General features: G+C 44.3%; 1 protein-coding gene across 1 annotated transcript in view; it reads left to right on the top strand.

The window, feature by feature from the left end:
• The window catches only part of zmat4a (zinc finger, matrin-type 4a), a 205,267-nt gene that overhangs the window by 159,841 nt on the left and 23,889 nt on the right, over positions 1-21,537 (top strand). The window lies entirely within an intron of this gene.

Raw genomic sequence — 21,537 nt, 5'->3', positions numbered from 1 at the left:
GGCAATGAATTCCGTAGATTCACCACCCTCTGGTGAAAGTAGTTCCTCCTCATCTCCATTTTGAATGACCAGCCCTCTAGCTACATGCCATTTGAAATGTTTTCTGCCTCAGCAAATAAGTCCTGGCTACAAAGCAAGTAAGAATCACTTAACACACTTACTTTGCCCTGAAAATAGACTAAATTGAAGATGAAAGCTTTTCTGCTACATAGAGGAAGGCCAACCTGGGGTCTCAGAGGAGCTCTGAAAGTATCTCCAATTTGATAAGCTTTGTTCAGACATTCCTTTGATTCCCTTTATCATAAGAAATAAGGAAGGGATAAAATGTGATCTGACAGTGGCTGAATTCTATCTTTAAAACTATTGTTGAGAAAGTTAAAAGAAAAATGCAACATGGAATATAATGTTCTACTTGTAGAGAAAGTACAACGAAGGTTTGCAGGCTGGAACCTCCATGATAATGGCAGCATTTGGTTTGGCTGCGGACACTGCAAATGTTAATTTGCTAAATTGGTGATCACATTAAACTTCAAATTCAAATGGATAAATTGGTTTATTATTATCATATATTGGGGTCCATTATTAAGAATAAGATTTTGGAGTACTTGGAGGTGCATGGTAAAATAGGCTGAAGTCAGCATGGTTTCCTTGCGGGGAAGCCTTGCCTGACAAATCTGTTGGAATTCTTTGAGGAAATAACAGGCAGGACAGACAAAGGAGAGTCAGTGGATGTTGTTTACTTGGATTTTCAGAAGGCCTTTGACAAGGTGCCACACCTGAGGCTGCTTGGCAAGATAAAAACCTGTGGTATCATAGGAAAGATACTAGCATGGGTAGAAGATTCAGCCCAAAGAAGAAGTCCTCTAAAGGGAGAATGAAGCAGCTGTGGCTGACAAGGGAACTAAAAGACATAATAAAAGCAAAAGAGAGCAGAAATTACAGGGAAAGTCGAGTATTAGGAAGCTTTTAAAAACTAACAGAAGGCAACTAAAAAGGCATAAAGATGAAATATGACGGTAAGCTAGCCAATAATATAAAAAAGGATACAAAAAATTTTCTCAGATATATGTATAGAGTAAAAGAGAGATGACAGTCGACATCAAACCACTGGAAAATGACATAGGAGAGGTAGTAATGGGGGAGAAAGAAATGGCAAAGGAACTTAATACTTCACTGTGTATAGCAAAAATGCCAGAAATGCAAGTGTGTGCGGGGAAGAAGTGAGTATTGTTGCTTTTACTAAGGAGAAGGTGCTTGGGAAACTGAAAGGTCTGAAAGGTGATAAGTCACCTAGACCAGGTGATGGCCCCCAGGGCTCTGAAAGAGGTGGCTGAAAAGACTGTGGAAGCATTAATAATGATCTTTCAAGAATCACTCAATTCTGGAATAGTTCCAGAGGACTGGAAAATTGAAATGTCATTCCACTCCTTAAGAAATGAAGGAGGCAGAAGAAAGGAAATTAAAGGCCAGTTGGCCTGACTTCAATGGTTGGAGTCTTTTATTAAGAATGAAGTTTCAGGGTAATTGGAAGCAGGCCAAAGTCAGCGTGGTTTGTTTAAGGGGAAATCTTGCCTGACAAATCTGTTGTAATTCTTTGAGGAAATACCAGGCAGGATAGACAAAGGAGAGTCAGTGGATGTTGTTTATTTGGATATTCAGAAGGCCCTTGACAAAGTGCCACTCATGAGGCTGCTTAATAACATAAGAGCCTATAGTATTACAGGAAAGACACCAGCAAGGATAGAAGGTTGGCTGAGTGGCAGGAGGCAGACTAGAGGGGGCCTTTTATAATTAGCTGCTATTGACTAGTGGTGTGCAGTAGGGATCGAGGTTGGGTGTTGTAACATTATATGTCAATGTTCTAACACCCAATGTCAATGGCATCTCCTCCATTTCCATCTGCACTCACCCCATCTTCGGGCCACCTGAATAATGACAGAGTTCCTCATGTCCTTAGCTACTATTGGCCTCCCCATCCAACACATCATTTTCCACAACTTCCGCCATCTCCAAAGGGATCCTACCACAAACACATCTTTGCCTTCCCCCCATCCCACGCTCTCCGCAAGGATTGCGCCCTCCGTGATTCCTTGCAGGTGGTCTAAGTTCTACACCTGCCCATTCACCTCCTCCTTCACCTTCATTCAGGGCCCCAAACAGTCTTTCCAGGTGAGGCAACATTTCACCTGCAAACCCGCTGCAGTAGTCTATTGTGTCCGGTGCTCCCGATGTGGCTTCCTATACATTGGTGAGACCTGTCTTAAATCGAGGGACCATACCTGCAATCCATCCACTAAAAGCAGAACTTCCTGGTGGACAAGCATTTTAATTCTGATTCCCATTTCCATTCCAATTTATGCCAAGATGTGGCCACCCTCAGAGTGGAGGAGCAATACCTTATATCCTTTCTGAAAGCCTCCTACCTGATAGCACGAGTATTAATTTCTCCTTCTGGTAAAAATTTTACCCCCTCTCCTCTCTTTCTCTATTTCTGACTTCCGCCTGTCACCTCCCCCTGGGTCTCCTCATCCTTCCCTTTTTCCTATTGTCCTTTCTCCTCTCCTATCTGATTCCTTCTTCCCCAGCCTTTCCAACCCACTAGATTTCACTCTTACCTTCCAGCTAGCCTCCTTCCCATCCCCCCACCTTCTTATTCTAGCACCTTCCCCCTTCCTTTTCAGTCCTGAAGAAGGGTCTCAGCCCGAAACGTTAACTGTTTATTCATTTCCATAGATGCTGCTTGACCTGCCGAGCTCCTCCAGCATTTTGTATGTATTCCTAGGGAAGTGCATAGTCACGCACTTTGGTAAAAGGTATAAAGATATGGACTATTTTCTAAATAAGGAGAAAATTCCAAAATTAGAGATTCAAATGGAATTGCAAGTCCCCGTATAGGGTTGCCTAAAGGGTTATCTTGCCCATTGAGTCAGTGGTAAGAAAGGCAAATGCAATGGTAGTATTCTTTTCAAGAGGACTAGAGGATTAGAATACAAAAGCAAGGATGTAATGCTGAGGCTTTATAAGTCGTTGATCAGACGGAACTTGGAGTATTGTGAGCAGTTTTTCACCCCTTATCTTGCATTGAAGAAGGTCCAGGGAGGTTCACAAGAATTATTCTGGGAATGAAAGGGTTAATGTATGAGGAGTGTTTTGATGGCTCTGGGTCTGTACTCATTGGAGTTTAGAAGAATGAGGATGGGATCGCATTAAAACCTATAGAATATTGAAAGACGTAGATAGAATCAATGAGGAGAGAATGTTTCCTATAGTAGGGGAGTTTAAGACCAGAGACACAGCCTCAGAATAGAGAGACATCCATTTTGAACAGAGATGAGGAAACAATTCTTTAGCCAAAGGGTGGTGAATCTGTGGAATTCATTGCTACAGACAGCTGTACATGCCAAGTCTTTGAGTATATTTAAGGCAGAGGTTCATAAGTCCTGATTAATCAGGCAATCAAAAGTTATTGGGGGAAGGCAGGAGAATGGTGTTGAGAGGGATAATAAGTCAGCCATGATGGAATGGCGGAGCATATTTAATGGGTTGAGTGGCCCAATTCTCCACTTTTGATGTTATGGTCTTATGGTCATATTCTGGGGTACTGTGAAAAACCTGGTTTTGCATAGCATCCATGCAGATCATTTCAATATAGCAGTGCATTGAGGTCATACAAGCTAAACCAATAACAGAGTGCAGAATAAAGTTAGAGAAAAAGCGCAGTGCAGACAGACAGTAAGGTGCAAGGTCAAAACAAGGTAGATTGTGAGGTCAAGAGCCCATTTTCTCATATTACAGGACCACTGAATAGTCTTAAAACAACCGGATAGAAGCTGTTCTTGAGTCTGGTGGTATGTGCTTCCAGGCTTTTGTATCTTCTACCCGATGGAAGGGAGAGAAGAAAGAATATCCAAGGTGGGTAAGGTCTTTGATTATGCTGGTTGCTTTACTGAGGCAACAAGAAGTCACATTTCAGCCACTTTTAATCCAAGAACAACAGAACAAGTTAATCGCAGATTTACTGAAATTGGTTTACCAACAACCTTTGCCCTTATACGGTTATATCAATGTGTTTGCACTGGAGCTCCGAACAAACAGGTTAGATCCCCTCCAGTTCACCTATCAGCCTCGACTAGGAGTTGAGGATGCCATCGTCTACCTGCTGAACCGTGTCTACGCCCACCTAGACAAGCCACTGAGCACTGTGAGGGTCATGTTTTTTGACTTCTCCAGTGCATTCAACACCATCTGCCCTGCTCTGCTGGGGGAGAAGCTGACAGCGATGCAGGTGGATGCTTCCCTGGCGTCATGGATTCTTGATTACCTGACTGGCAGACCACAGTACGTGTGCTTGCAACACTGTGTGTCCGACAGAGTGATCAGCAGCACTGGGGCTCCACAGGGAACTGTCTTGTCTCCCTTTCTCTTCACCATTTACACCTCGGACTTCAACTACTGCACAGAGTCTTGTCATCTTCAGAAGTTTTCTGATGACTCTGCCATAGTTGGATGCATCAGCAAGGGAGATGAGGCTGAGTACAGGGCTACGGTAGGAAACTTCGTCACATGGTGTGAGCAGAATTATCTGCAGCTTAATGTGAAAAAGACTAAGGAGCTGGTGGTAGACCTGAGGAGAGCTAAGGTACCGGTGACCCCTGTTTCCATCCAGGGGGTCAGGGTGGACATGGTGGAGGATTACAAATACCTGGGGGTACGAATTGACAATAAACTGGACTGGTCTAGGAACACTGAGGCTGTCTACAAGAAGGGTCAGAACCGTCTCTATTTCCTGAGGAGACTGAGGTCCTTTAACATCTGCCGGACGATGCTGAGGATGTTCTAAGCGTCTGTGGTGGCCAGTGCTGTTGTTGTTTGCTGTTGTGTGCTGGGGCAGCAGGCTGAGGGTAGCAGACACCAACAGAATCAATAAACTCATTCGTAAGGCCAGTGATGTTGTGGGGATGGAACTGGACTCTCTGACGGTGGTGTCTGAAAAGAGGATGCTGTCCAAGTTGCATGCCATCTTGGACAATGTCTCCCATCCACTACATAATGTACTGGTTGGGCACAGGAGTACGTTCAGCCAGAGACTCATTCCTCTGAGATGCAACACAGAGCATCATAGGAGGTCATTCCTGCCTGTGGCCATCAAACTTTACAACTCCTCCCTTGGAGGGTCAGACACCCTGAGCCAATGGGCTGGTCCTGGACTTATTTCCTGGTATAATTTACATATTACTATTTAACTATTTATGGTTTTATTACTATTTATTATTTATGGAGCAACTGTAACAAAAATCCAATTTCCCCCAGGATCAATAAAGTATGACTATGACTAAAACTCTCAGTTCAGCCTCACAGGTTTGGGCCACATCCCAGAACAATCCTATTGCGCACTAATTTTCCTCACACTTCCGTCAACGCTCGATAGATTCTACCTCTCACCAATACATGGGAGCAGTTTACAATGGACAATCAACCTACTGACCCAACATGGAGAAGTAAACCAGTGTACCCGAGGGAGAACTCACTTGATCGCAAACTTATATAGAAAGTACCCATCGTTAGGATTGAACCCTGGTCAATGGAGCTGTGAGTCGGTAGAAGTCAGGAGAGCAAAAAGAAGGCATGACATTGCTATAGCAGACAAGGTGATGTCGAATCCTAAGGGCTTCTACGGATATGTTAAGATCAAAAGGATTGCAAGGGACAAAATTGGTCCTCTGGAAGATCAGAATGGTAATCTATGTGTGGAGACAAAAGAGATGGTAGAGATTTTTAATGGATTTTTTTGCAGCTGCATTTACTCAGGAGATGGGCACAGAGTCTATAGAAGTGAAGCAAAGCAGCAGCAAGCTTATGGACCCTGTACAGATTACAGAGGAAGAGGTGTTTGCTGTCTTGAGGCAAATCAGGGTGGACAAATTGCAGGGGCCCGAGCAGGGATATTCATATCATCCTTAGAGACAGGAAAGGTACCAGAAGATTGGAGGATAGCTAATGCTGTTCCATTCTTTAAGAAAGCCTCCAAGAATAAACCAGGAAATTATAAGCTAGTGAGCTTGAAATTAGTATTGGGGAAGTTATTGGAAGTTATTCTAAGAGACTGGGATTCTGAGATTAGAAATAGTCAGCATGGCTTTGTGCATGGTAGGTCATGTCTAACCAGTCTTATAGGATGTTACCAGGAAAGTTGATGAAGGCAAGGCAGTGGATGTTATCTACATGGATTTCAGCAAGGCTTTTGACAAGGTCCCGCATGTGAGTTTGGTCAAAAAGGTTCAGTTGCTTGGCATTCAAGATGAGGTGGTAATTTGGATTAGACATCGGCTTTATGGGGAAAGCCAGAGAGTGGTAGTAGATGTTTGCCTGTCTAACTGTATGCCTGTGACTAGTGGAGTGCCACAGGGATCGGTGTTGGCTCGGTCGTTGTTGTTTGCCATTTATATCAATGATCTGGATGATAATGTGTTGAACTGGATCGGCAATATTTGTGGATGACACCAAGATTGGGGGTGTAGTGGACAGCAAGGAAAACTATCAAAGTTTGCAGCAAAATATGGAGCAGCTGGAAAAATAGGCTGAAAGTTGCCAGGTAGAATTTAATGCAGAGGTGCTGCACTTTGGGAGGACCAACCAGGTTAGGTGTTATACAGTGAGCAGGAGGGCACTGAGGAGTGCGGTAGAACAAAGGGATCTGGGAATATAGGTCCATCATTAATTGAAAGTGGTGTCACAGGTAGATAAGGTTGTAAATAAAGCTTTTGGTACATTGGTCTTCATAGGCAAATGTAATGAGTGCAGGAGATGGAACATTATGTTGAAGTTGTATAAGACTTTAGTGAGACCTAATTTGGAGTATTATGTGCAGTTTTGGTCACCTACCAAGAGCAGAGATATAAATAAGATTGAAAGAGTACAGAGAAAATTTACAAGGATGTTGCAGGGACTGAAGGGCCTGAGTTACAAGGAGAAATTGAATACGTTAGAACTTTATTCTCTAGAATGTAGAAGATTGAGGGGAGATTTGATAGAGGTATACAAAATTATGAGGGCTATAGATAAGGTAAGTGTAATTAGGCTTTTTCTGCTGACTACAACAAAAGGTCATGGGTTAAGGGGGAAAGGTGAAATGTTTAAGGAGAACATGAGGGGAAACTTCTTCAGAGGGTGGTAAGCATGTGGACTGAGATGGCAGCGCAAGTGTTGGATGCAATTTTGATTTCAATGTTCAGGAGAAGTTTCGATAGGTGCATGAATGGGAGGGGTATGGGGGTCTATGGGTCAATGGGACTAGGTGACACTACCTCGTTGCATATCTCACATTACCAGTGAGAGGCTGTTGCAGCTGACAATCCATTGAAGACATTGGAAATAATTTCTACCATGAAAGGGGAAACCAAGATGTGGCCCTACTAAGGCATTTTTTTGCTTTCTACATGAAAGAAACTAAAATGAATATCTATAAATTCTCAGAAACATCAAATAGTGGAATAATAAAAGAAGATGCAGACAGGTGAGGTACAGGTAGCACTTGGAGAAAACCATAATGTTTAAGATGTGTTTATGGATATTGAAATTTAATGACATTTTGAATGACAAAGAGACATGATGAGATTTAAGTGGGCAGAACTGTTTCAGAAGGAGTTTTGGAAAGGTTGCACTGTTTGGACAGGGTAAAATCAGTAGGTTGGAGCACTTTATAAATAAAAGAAAGGGAGGACTGGTGACATCAACATCTCAGAGAGTCATAAAGACTTAAAGCATGGAAACAAGCCCTCTGCTCAATTGGTCAATGCCACCCAAGAACCTATCCTTGTAACTGTCCAAGTGCTGTCTAAACCTATCCTTGTAACTGTCCAAGTGCTTTTCAAATGTTCTTAATGTACCTGCCTCTCCCACTTACCCTGGCAGCTCATCCCACACATTGAACACCCGCAGGATGCAGAACTTATCCCTCAGGCTCTTAATAAATCTCTCCCTTCTTACCTTAAACCTACAGTATCCCCTTGAGTTGTTGATTTGCCCAAAATCTCGGAAAGTCACCACTGAATCCAATGCAAAGAATTAAAAAGTTACAGGAAAAGCTGGAAATATTCGATGTGCCAGACAGCTTCTGTGGTGCTAGAAACAAAGTTTTCAGGTCGGTGAAGGAATTGAGAACTAATGTTGGGTCCTCAACTCAAATGATAACACTTTTCTTGCTCAATATGTGCTGCTGAGTTTTCAAGCATTTTGTTTAATTTTTCAAGCATTCATGAAGTTTTGTTTCTGTTAAAAGTTATGTCAAAACATTTAATGGAAAGCTTTTCAAATTCAAATTGTCATTCACCCATACATGAATACCCATAAACACAGCCAAACGATGTTCTGCCATGCTAAGGTGCAAAACACAGTATTAACAGTTACACACAGCACAAAGCACATACTTATATGTTTACTGCTATCATATATATATTGTCACAAAAATAATAGTGGAAGTTCTTGAGTGTCATTTCCTGTAAAGTTATGATGCTTGGAATGTTGTCCTAGAGCGGCTTTTCTGCAAGAACAAGCCTGCAGCAGTCCAATTGTTGCTCACCAGTACAGCCGCTAATAATCCAGTTTGTCTTCCATATGTAATCCAGCTTGTCTTCCATCGAGTGAAAACTAGAGGGCAGCACCGATGAGCAGGTCCAGCCCCTAACCCAGCCACGCCACCCTTCCTCCACCATCTCCTCCTCTGGGCTGATGCAACAGGCAACCTGCATGAGGACCTGGCCAGCGTAACAAGTGAGACCATGCAGCTCCTCTGCCATCGGTCTCGCCAATGATGCAGCGAACTCGACTTTCAGGATCCTACATTACCAACGTCCAACAGGGCTTTGCGATCACAATATAACGGCCAAGGCAATTAGTTCATCATTTCATTACTGAAGCAACAAACAATCAATAGGCTGAGCAACACCTGTGGGAGGAAAGGAATTGTCTATGTTTTGGATTGAAATCCTGCATCAGAACGACAGACCCCCTCCAAACCAGTGAGTTCCTCCAGATTGTTTGTTGCCCCAGATACCAGCATTTGCGGTCTCTTGCATCTCTTGAGGATGGAGGAGGGAAGAACATAAAGCTGAGTCAACAATATAAACCAATCATTAGACTACATCTGTACAAGAAAGGATAGATTAGTCTCGGAAGGAGTAGAGCAAGATTCAAACTAGGACTCCAAACGCAAGACACTGAGGAGCAATTATACTTTACCTAAGAAGCAAATTGGATCAGCTGATTGAGGTTTTTCAGATAGAGAGGATTAGATTCACAATGAGAGGGAGTTAGAAATAAAAACGACAAACAGTAAAATTTTGGAGAGGATGTAGTGGGTGGGAAAAGAGTGGAGTCCTCTGACACAGCAAGCTGTGAGTGCACACTCAAATTATAGTTTTAACAAATGATTAGTAGATACTTGCTGACTGGGAAATTAAAGAATGGAAGCTCGCCTTCAGCTCTGTGCCAATCATGTGATACAGAGTTGAATGCACGTTGAACGTTTAATTACATATTGATTTGTCACACAGAGAGTCATAGCAGGTGAATGAAGAGCGAGTATAGGTGACTGGACAGAGAGTACAGATGATTGGAGAGAGAATGCAGATGAGTGGGGTGGGTTCAGGTGAATGGAGAGAATATATGTGAGTGGATAGTGAGTACAGATGAATGGAAAGAGTATATGTGAGTGGATAGAGAGTGCAGGTGAATGGAGAGGGTACAACTGAATGGAGAGACTACAGGTGAATGAAGAGAGAGTACAAGTGAATGGAGAGGGTGCAGTTGAATGGAGAGACTACGGGTGAATGGACAGACAGAACAGGTGAATGGAGAGAGAGTTCAGGTGACTGGAAAGAGTGCGGGTGAATGGAGAGAGAGAGTTCAGGTGAATGGAGAGAGTACAGGTGAATGGAGAGAGTGCGGGTGAATGGAGAGAGAGAGTTCAGGTGAATGGAGAGAGAGTTCAGGTGAATGGGAAGAGTACAGGTGAATGGAGAGAGAGAGTTCAGGTGAATGGAGAGAGAGTTCAGGTGACTGGGAAGAGTACAGGTGAATGGAGAGAGAGTTCAGGTGAATGGAGAGAGAGTTCAGGTGAATGGAGAGAGTGCAAATGGATGGAGAGGGTTAAGGTGAATAAGGAGGGAGTACAGTCATGCGTTGAATGTCTAGAGGGGATGAATGGCCTGCATTTGTTCTTTCAACAAGATGTAGATCAGCTACACGGTGTGTTTCAAGGGAAGTGACATATTTCGGGAGCAGAAAGGGCAGCGGTTATATTTTTAGCAGTGCAAGCACGTCCAAACTGCTGCTGACTCTCTGCTGGTGTTTGTCCGACTCTGTTGGACAGTTCACGACTCACTCAGCTTCAGCAACAATAACGCAGGTCACTCTCTAATAGCCCTTCACCTAAAAATAACTTTAATGCCTTTCTGGCTCATCCTAAATTTGTGCTTCTTCATTCTGGGAACAACTTCCAGTATTTCGTATGTTGGTAGATTAATAAAAATAGTATAGGTTATATATACAAGTCCTGATTGTGCTTGAAAGCTTTTTTCTGCCTCCCTTGTTCATTAACTGCTTGAACCTTTGTCGACCCCACTTCGATTATCAGTCTTCCTTACAACAGATAAGCTGATCCCAGTAGAGTTCATCCACAAATAAATAAGCTTAAGATTGCATTAAGTTCTGGTAAGTTTTAGTTGTGTATAAGATTATAAGAGGCATAGATAGAGTGGACTTTTTCCTCGGGCTGCAGTGGCTAATACCGAAGGATATCCTTTCAAGGTGAGCGGACAAATGTAAGTAGGCTTTTTACGCAGAGAGGTGGATGTCTGGGGTGGTGGTAGATGGTGATACGAAAGAGATATTTAAGTGGCTCTTAGATAGGCATATGGACGTTTAGGAGGGAAGGGTTATTGAATGTGGAGTAGGTTCATATAGTTTAGCACAACATCGTGGGCCAAAGAACCCTTACTGTGCTGTATTCTTCTATCTTTTACATTCTATATCCTAAAAATTTCAGACCTGATAAGGTTGGTGTGAATCACTATTGCTAGTCTTGCTTTAGTTAAAGTCAGTTGTTGAAGTTCAAAGTTAAATTTATTTTGAAAGTACATACATGTCACCACATACAACCCTGAGATTCTTTTTCTGTGGGCATAGTTAATTCTATAGAACAGTAACTGTAGACAGGATCAATGGAAAATTGCAAATACAAAAGTTTGGATGTGATGTCAGGGGAAGTTGGTCCCATTAGAAGCTGGGAAATCACAAATTATTGCAATAGCACAGTTTAGAAAGCTCTTTGCACTGGAAAGCATAGTAATCATGTATTGTAACTGTAACCTATATTGTACACATATTGTACTCTAGGTATTTACTCATGCAATTTGCAATCTATCAAGTTCAATTTCAAGTTTATTGTCATTTAACCACATACATGTATACTGCCAAATGAAACAGTGTTCCTCCAGACCAAGGTGCACAACACAGTACATATAACTCACACACAACATATAAAATAATATTACCAAAAAATAAATTAACAAATAATAAAATTTATTCCAGAAGATTGACATTAGCGTAAGTTGCATTTACGAAACAAGTCACGGGCACTACAGTAGTGTAGCCATAAGCACAACACTATTACAGCTCAGTGCATTGCAGACTTTGGAGTTCAATTTTGGTGCCATCGGTAAGGAGTCTGTTACATCCTCTCCATGGAATGCGTGGGTTTTCCCCAGGTGCTCTGCTCTCCTTCCAGAACCCAAAGACATGCTGGGTCGGATAATTGATCATTGTAAATTGTCTCAAGACGAGGTTAGGGTTAATCTGGTTTGTCGGGGAATGCTGGGTCGGCGTGGCCCAAAGGGGCAGAAAGGCCTAGCCTATGCTGGATCACTAAATAAATAAAATCAAGAGTATAATTCTCTAGGTGCATCGTTAGGTATTGAGAAATGGTCGCAGGGAGTTCAACAGTCTCACAGCCTGGGAGAAGAAGCTCTTTCCTATCCTAACAGTCCTTGTCCCAATGCTGTGGTACCTCCTGCCTGACGGTAGGGGGTCAAAGAGATTGTGGGATGGATGGGGGAGATCACTGACAATGCCTGGGTCCCTTATGTGCTTTGTAATTGATTTGAAATGAAGATCTGACAGGGAAATACATTGGCAGCACCAGGAGCCTTTGTCCTCTGTATGTGTGGTATAGCCCGGAACTTTGCAGTATGTTTCTAATATTGATGCTCTGAGACTGGTGCATGAGTTGGCCCTGAAAGTGACACAGGTGTGTGGTTGTAGTCCAAGTGTAGACGGAGAGACACTGAAGTGGATAAACGGTTCACTGATTTACAATGAGAACTGTGCAGGATAAAGGGGAAACAATAAACACTCGGTCAACTGGGCCATTAACTAAAACTCTCAGACTGCAAGCTAATGCCAACACTGCGGCTGGGAGCAATAATTTATTACTAAATGAACACCACTGCTCTGCAGCATCAATCAAAATGATAATCTTCTTTCCTGGAACAAGGATGAAGATAAGCAGGGTGCATAGATGATGCTGTGCTTTTGGTCAAGTCTCGATAATTCTGGAACGGGAGGAAGGGAGTTAAATACCACCACAATGAAATGCTAATTGGCTGGAACGTGCATACTCATGATTGTGATTGCTGAAGCCATTCCACGGCCCGCCTGAGAGGGTGCACAGACCCTACGGCAGAGTCTGTGGTTGCGACAGGGGCCAGCTCCCTAGGCACAGCTCCTGAGATGCCAGAGACCTGTGCCTGCCCAAAGTTCTAGCTGAGAGTCTTGTCCAAGATGTCATGGGCAGGAATCCAACAATGTTTCTCAGGGCCATACCCCTCCCCATCCATGAACTACTAGACCCTGCCCCACACCCAGTGAGATGCCACAAAGAATAGACTAGGTACCCATCCACCATATGGGGAGGAGGGGGACTGGGGTCATAGGGGGAGGTAGTCTCCGGCTTAAGCACTGAAACATGGAACACTGGGTGGATCTTCATTGGTGATGGTAGGCGCAATCTACATGAGACCTCAATTAGGCCTTCTCCACTATGAGTTGTCCCACAAAGCACGGGGCCAACTTGCGTGTCTCGACTTTCAAGGGAAGATCCCGAGATGCCAACCAGACTTTCTCCCCTAGCTTGTGAGGCTTCGTCTGTCGGCAAAGCCAACCAGCATGCCGGGCATGTTGTTTCTGAGCGCACAGCAGAGAAGCTCAAACCCACGTCCACATGCTCTTGTAGTGTAGGAACCAACTGTTCAGCAACAAGAGCTCCTGTGTCAATTTCCTGGCCACGGAAAAGCAGTGGCTGGAGTCCCTTCTGGCATTCAAAGTGGGACATGCTAGTGAAGGGTGACTGGAGATTATTGCAGGCATTCTCCGTCCAAACCAAGATGCAGGTTTGGAAGAGGCAAGGCAGTGCAGGGTCGTTTCCAGCCCCTGATTCACTCTCTCAGACTGGCTGTTAGATTGGAGGTAGAAATCAGAAGAGAGGCTGCCCATGGCTCTCAGAAGAGAACAGAAGGCCTTCCAAAAACAGGGTGTGATCTGTGGTCCTTGATCAGACACTGTGTCCTAAGGAAAGCCATGCCGCCTGAACAAGTGCTGAACAGTGAGGGTGGCAGTCTCACAAGCTGATGAGAGAGCAATGAAGTGGGCAGCTTTGGAGAATCAGTCCACAACCACTAGAGTGGTAGTGTTTCCATTATAGGGGGGCAGGGGTAGTGAGCCACAGGCAGCAGATATAGCAGACCCACAGGGTGCTGGTGTAACGTCTTGATCTAAGCACAAGTGGGACAGGCAGAGATGAAGACGTGGACGTCCTGGGATATAGATAGCCACCAAAATTATCTCTTGATAGATTCCAGGGTCCATTGAATTCCTAGATGGCCAAGTACATGGGAGGAGTGACCGCATTCCAACACTCTGGGCAGGGGCAAACAGTCAGTTGTGAGGTCCCCCTACCGGGCCTGGATCCGAATGGTGGGAGGCCCTCACCTCTGCCTCTATTCCCCAAATTACCAGAACAGCAATGCACCAGCGAGAAAGGATGGGCTCTGGAACATGTCGAACTGCCGGAAAAGAGCATTGGCTTTTGTATTCTTGCTTGCGGAACGGTAGGTGATGACGAAATTAAACCGGGTGAAGAAGAGAGCCCAATGGGCTTGATGGGAGTTGAGTCTCTAAGCATCCTGAATGTAGGAGAGGTTCTTGTGATCTGTCCAAACCAAAGGGAGTGTTCTGCCTCTTCAGCCAGTGTCACCATGCTTCCAGGGCCTCCGTGTCAGCCAGTACTTCTCAGCTTCTAACATGGTAGTTACACTCAAGCGACAGGGAAGGAAAACATGGGGGTTGGAGCCAGCTATCGCAGAAGAGGGCTGGCAAAGTACTGCCCCAATGCCAACGTCTGAGGCATTCACCTTGGCAGTGAATGGCCTGGATCGGTCTGGGTGTTACAGCACTGCAGCAGGAGTGAAGCAGTGCTTTAGTTCCAGGAATTTTTGGTCTGCTTCACTTGTCCAATGGAGACCTGCAGAGGTCTTCCTGCTGAGATGCAACTGAATTTTCTGATAAAGTGAGGATAAAAGTTTGCAAACCCTATGAAGTGCCACATCCGTTTGACTGGAAGTGGTTTGGGCCACTCTCTGACTGCCTGAATGTTACACGAGTCCATCTGAACACTGGAAGTGGTGAGTACATATCCCCAAAATGACACTTGCTCTTTACAAATGCCTCTTCTCTAGCTTGGCATAAAGTTTATTGTCAGAGAGCCATCTGAGGACCCTCCGGGCATGCAGAGTATGCTCCTGACAACAGTGGGAATAGATCAGAGTTTCGTCCAAATATGTTCCGAGCACATCGTTGACCAGGGCTTGAAAAGCAGCAGGGTGTTGGCCAGATCAAACGGCATCATGAAGTGCTCACTGTGGCCAGTGTAAGTGTCGAATTCTGTCTTCCACTCGTCCTCTTCTCGGATACGGACTAGGTTGTAAGCATTACACAGAGCTATCTTGGAGACCGGTTGCTCCTTGGGAAAAAGGGTAGCTGCTCTTCACTGTCATGTTGTTGAGGGGCTGATAGTTAATGCAGGGACAGAGCTTGCTATCCTGCTTGCTCACTCCAGCAATGGAATCACCAATGCCCTTCAACAGCAAGTCCTACACAAAGTAGTGAATACAGCCCAGTCCATCATGAGTAAAGCCCTCCCCACCATCGAGCACTGTCCATCAAAATTCTCTCTCAGCTGCCGAGTTAGCTCTCTCCATCTCTGAGTCAGAGAGATATCCATGAGATTCCTGGCTGCCCTAGAATCAAGAAATGCCTGAAGCTGATGGGTTCTGGACACCCACAACAAGGAAGCTGGGAGCATCGCGTGATTAAGGGACAATGCTTGTAGGGAGAATCAACTCATCGGAATTCTCCTTCCTCCTGACAGGTACTTTCTTTTACTGGACGGTTGGGATATGATGCCCAAAAATATCCGAGATCATCACAGTAGAGGCAGGAACGTGTTCTCCTGCACCAGTCTCGTTCCTCCTGAGATAGAAGCATGCGCCCCGCCTGCATAGACTTTTCTGTGGACTGGGTACCGGGTGAAGAGCGAGACGGTGAAGACAGCTGGTGATCCAAAGAGTAGGAAGCTCGGGGCATTTTTCTTCAGTGCCACTCAGTCGCCTGGTTGTCAATTCAGTGGCCAGATTCATCAAGTCATATGAACTGTCCAGCTCCTCAAGCACTGCGATCTCATGCCAAAGCCTTGCGCTCAGCTCACACTGGAAAGCAGTGATGAGGGATCCCTCATTCCTCCCTGTTTTACCCTGTCTCAACCGCAGTCTTGCAGAACTTTACTGCATAGTCCTTCGCTGTCCCGTTCCCTTAGCAGAGGTCCAGGAGTCAGTGGCCTTTCCTCCTAACCCCTTACTGAAAGATCAGACAATCTCCTGAACTCAGCTGCAAATTGTGAGAAGGGCTAGGCTGCGGGAGAACCTTGTTCCCATGGAGCATTCAACAGGCTGAGTGTGGGGGTTGGTTCACCTAAGAGATTCACCTTGTGAGCCAGTTAACACGCATGATCATCGAACCGACCGAGCTGGGCTTGAACTGTCAGCTCACTCCGTGTAATAAAGTTCCTGCTGCCATCAGGGTCACTAGCGTATCTGTCTGGTGGAGGAATACTCAGCCCTGATCCAAAAACTGCAAAGGGAATCAGGGCGTTAGTGGCTGAGACTGATGAGACTGTAATAGGGGAAGATATAGGAGATGCTGGGGTGGGACTGTCCCTGCTGAAGGATGCTGCTGCTGAATTGTGGCACCAAGAGTGTTTCTGGCTGCCACCTGATTCGGGCTGTCTGGGGTGATTTGCTGAAATGTCCCTGTGAGTACTGACACCTGCTTTTCCTGTTCGGACTGGGCTTGCCACTCAGTTGCTGCACTACATCAGTCATTTCACCCATCCCAGGCTCCACTGACTTTAACTTCTCCTCCACCTGACCAACAAACCTCAATTTGGACATTGCTTGCTGCCCTGCAAGTAAATGCAAGCCAAATCAGCCTTGACTGACATTAGTCTCTCTCCTACAAAACTGAGAGCTGAGATCAGCTACCCTCTCTCCGCTGGGATCATTTTAGTTGGTTTAGACTTGCTGACACAAGTGTGCAGTTATGGCCCAGGGAGAGACACTAAAGCGAATGAACATTTCACTGACATTTAATGAGAAGTGCGCAGGATAAAGAAAAACAACAAACTCTCGGTCAACAGGACCATTAACTTAAACTCTCAAACTGAAAGCTGACACCAACACTATGGCTAGGAAGCAGTAACTTATTACAAAACAATTACCGCTCCTTTCTGGTGTCAATCAAAATGTTAGTTTTCTTTCCCGGTACAAGGATGAAGATAAACAGGGAGCGTAGACCTTGCTGTGCTTTTTGGTCAAGTCTCAACAAGACTGGAAGAAGAGGAAAGGAGTTAAATGCAAGCACGATGGAACACTAATTGGCGGAACGTGCGTACTCACGAGTGCGATTGCTGAACAAGTTCTGCAGCCTGCCCGCGAGGTCATGCAGACCCTGTGGCACAGTCCAGCACTGTTGCTGAAGCTACTTGAAAAAAAAATTTTTTTAAGGCAGATGCTAGAAATCTGAAATAAAAACAGAAAATGCAGGAAACATTCAACAGCATCTGTGGAGAGAGGAGCAGTTCACATTTCTGGACTCAGAACTTGCCACAGAGTATCTCCAGTGTTTTCTGTTCCTTTTTTACTAATGGAAAAGGAAGCTCACACTGTAGAACACAGCACAAGTGACAGATCCTTGGTTCTGTAGACAGCCAGCAACTCTCCATAAGTGCACTGGGTCCCCATGGGCACTACCCTCTGAATGCTACCATTCAGCATTGTGTGCCAAAGAGTGAGAGGGGGTCTTTCCTTTCCCCAATACGTTAAAATGCAGCAGTTGAGGACTCCCTCTTTAGGGTCTTACATTGAGGTGACAAATTGCACTAAGAAGTTCATGCTCCCAGTGCCCAATATACAATTGCAGGAAATTTCAGGCAAGGTGGTGATGATGCACACAAATGCCTGCATGTTGGGTGATAAGATACATCTCCCACTACAGACTGAGATCAATGGGGCCTAATGGTGGTGCTGTCTCAATGAAAATTTCTGATTGAAACATCAATTGTATTCCACTTGGGGAAAAACGTGATTAGTTGCAACATAGTACAACAGAAATACATTTCACTAAGCCCTTTTTTTGACTAATTGACAGATATAGCAATTTCTATTGAATACAAATTACAGTGCCACGCTGGTTGCTAAGTATGGCAGTGTTATAACACAGACAGAATATACTAGAAACATTCAGCAGGTCTGGCAGCATTTGCGGAATGAGAAGTAGAGTTAACATTTTCAGTCCACGACTTTTCGTTAGAACTGGTGATGAAAGATCATTGGCCTGAGAAAGGTCATCAACCCCAAATGGTACTGCTGCTTCTCCCTGCGCAAATGCTACCTGACCTGCTGGGGAAATTCCTTCATTTTCTGGTTTTAGAGTCATAGAGACATAGAACACTACAGCACAGAAGCAACCACTTTGGTCCATCTAGTTCATGTCAAAACACTAATCTGCCTAGTCCTATCAACTTGCACCCAGACCATAGCCCTTCATATCTCTCCCACAGGTACCTATCCAAATTTCTCTTAAGTGTTGGAATCAATCCTGAATTCACCACTTCCACTCACAGCTTGTTCCACACTCTCACAATCCTCTGAGTGAAGATGTTCCCCTTAAACATTTCACCTTTCATCCTTAACCCATGACCTCTAGTTCTCAACTAACCTCAGTGGAAAAAACCTGCCTATACCCCTCATAATTTCATATACCTTTATCAAGTCTCTCCTCATTCTCCTACACTCTAAGGAATGAAGTTCTAACCTATTCAATCCTTCCCTATAACTTAAGTCCCCAAGACCTGGCAACAGTCTACGGGAGGGGGTCATCACTTCCCTGGCTGTAGGTTGACTCATATAGAGCCTAATGGCTGAGGGTAAGAATAACCTCATATAGTGCTAAAAATGTTCCTCTGTTCAGGGTGATAAACATCGTACAGAATTGCCAGGATTTTCCCTGGGGTCCTTTGTTCTACCACAGCGTCCAGTGTGACCAGTTTGACTCTTATAATAGATCCAGCCTTTCTAATCAGTTTATTGAGCCTGTTGGCATCACAATGTTGATGCCATTGCCCCAGCACACCATCGTGTAGAAGATTGCACCCAGTACTTTGATTTCTGAAGGCAATGTGCCAAAAGCTCCCTTTACAACCTATCTACTTGTGATGCCACTTTCAAGGAATTGTGAATCTATCCTACCTCACTCCTCAGTGTCTTACCACACTCCTCAGTGCCCTACCACTCATTGTGTAAGTCCTACCCTGGTTTGTCCTCCCAAAGTGCAACACCTTGCACTTGTTTGCATGAAATTCCATCTGCCATTTTTCCAGCCGGTGCAGATCCCTTTGCAGGCTGTGATAGCCTTCCTCGGTGCCTTCTACACCCTCAGTCTTGGTGTCATCCACAAATTTACTGATATCGTTTACTACGTTATCATCCAGATCATTGATATAGATAACAAACAATAACAGACCCGGCACCAATCCCAGCGACACACCACTAGTCACAGGCCTCCAGTCAGAGAGGCAACCATCTACTACCACTCTCTGGCTTCTCCCACGAAGACAATATCTAATCCAATTTACATTCTCATCTTGAATGCCAAGCGACTGAACCAACTTAACCAACCTCCCATCCGGGACCTTGTCAAAGGCCTTGCTAAAATCCATGTAGATAACCTCCACTCCCTTGCTTCATCAACTTTCCTGATAACTTCCTCAAAAAACTCTATAAGATTTGGTTAGACAAGACCCACCATGCACAATGCCATGTTGACTATCTTTAATCAATCTGTCTATCCAAATTCTTATATATCTGGTCCCTTAAAATACATTGCAATAACTTACCCACTACTGATCACAAGCAAGAGAAAATCTGCGGATGCTGGAAATACTGATGTCAGGCTCACCAGTCTATAATTTTCTAGCCTATTTTTAGGTCCTTTCTTGAGCAACAGAACAACATTAGCTATTTTCCAATCCTCTAACATCTCATCCATTGCTAAGGAGACCTTAAATACCTCTGATCAAACCCCTGCAATTTCTGCACCAGCCTCCCACTATGCCCGCAGGAACACTGTGTCAGACCCTGGGAATTCCTCCATCGTTATTTGCCTCAAGACAACAAAAACTTCCTCCTCTGATCTGTATACGCTTCATGACCTCACTGTTGTTTCACCTCACTTCTATAGACTCTGTGTCCATCTCCTGAGTAAATAGAGATGCAAAAATTTCATTTAAGATCTCAGAATAAGAATCAGGTTTAAAATCACTGATATGTGTCATGAAATTTGTTGTCTTTACGGCAGCAATACAATACATAATAATAGAAAAAAATGATAATCACGGTAAGTATATATAAAAATAGTTAAATTGAATAAGTAGTGCAAAATAAAAAGAAGGAAAAGTAGTGAGGTAGTGCTCATGGGTTCAATGTCCATTCAGAAATTGGATGGCAGAGGGGAAGAAGCTGTTCCTAAATCCTTAAGTGTGTGTTTCAGGCTTCTGTACCTCATTCCTGATGGTAGCAATGAGAACAAGGCAGGTCCTGGTGACGGGGGTCCTTTATGAAGGCGTTTCTGAGACATCACTCCTTGAAGATATCCTGGATACTATGGAGGGTAGTGCCTATGATGGAGCTAAGTTTACAACTCTCTGCAGCTTATTTTGATCCCGTGGAGTAGCCACTGCCCCATACCAGACGGTGATGCAGCCGGTTCAAATCCTCTCCACGGTACATCTGTAGATATTTGCGAGTGCCTTTGGTGACATACCAAATCTCCTTAAGCTCCAAATGAAATATAACCACTGTTGTGCCTTCTCTGTCGAGCTGCATCAATATGTTGAACCCAGGATGGATTCTTAGGGATATTAACACTCAGGAACTTGAACTTGGACATTCTGATCCCTCTATGAGGACTGGTGTGTGTACCCCCATCGTCCCATTTTTCAAGTCCATAATCAGTTCTTTGGTCTTACTGACATTGAGTGCGAGGTTGGTGCTGTGACACCACTCAGCTAGCTGATACATCTCGCTCCTGTACATCCTCTCGTCAATATCTGAAATTCTGCCAACAATTGTTATGTCATCAGCAAATCTATAGATGGGGTTTGAGCTGTGCCTAGCCACACAGTCATGGGCGTAGAGAGAGTAGAACAGTGGGCTAAGCACACATCCCTGAGGCATGCCAGTGTGGATTGTCAGTGAGGTAGAGATGTTTGCAATATGCACAGATTGCAGAGAGAGGTACAGAGGCCCAGATTTTGGAGCTTTTCAATCAGAACTGTAGGAATGATAGTGCTAAACACTCAATAAGCAGCATTCTGACATAGATATTTGTATTAATCAGGAGATCCAAGGTCGCGTGAAGAATTAATAAGATCATATCCATCGTGACCTACTGTGATGATAGTTTCCCCATCTCTTTTGGCTCCATGTATAGGTGACCTCTTCAAGGGGACCAATTTTGTCCCTTGCAATCCTTTTGCTCATATGGTAGCTGTAGATGCCTTTGTCTGCTAGAGTAACCTCACGTCTTCTTTTAGCCCTCCTGATTTCAAGTTTTTTTTATGCAGTTCTTAACCTCCATAAGCACTTCATTTATTCCATCCTGTCTATACCTGTTAATGTACTTCCTTCTTCTTAAACAGGGCACGAATATTTCTCAAAAACCAAGGTTCTCTAAACTTATTAGCCTTGCCCTTTATTCTGACAGGAACATACAAACTGTAATCTTAAAATTTCACTTCTGAAGGCCTCCCACTTACCCAGCGCACCTTTGCCATAAAATAATCTGTCCCAACCCATACTTGCCAGATCCTTT

Source organism: Mobula birostris, chromosome 8 (assembly GCF_030028105.1).
Source record: "Mobula birostris isolate sMobBir1 chromosome 8, sMobBir1.hap1, whole genome shotgun sequence".
NCBI lineage: Eukaryota > Metazoa > Chordata > Chondrichthyes > Myliobatiformes > Myliobatidae > Mobula > Mobula birostris.
This window is presented reverse-complemented; position numbering and strand designations above follow the sequence as displayed.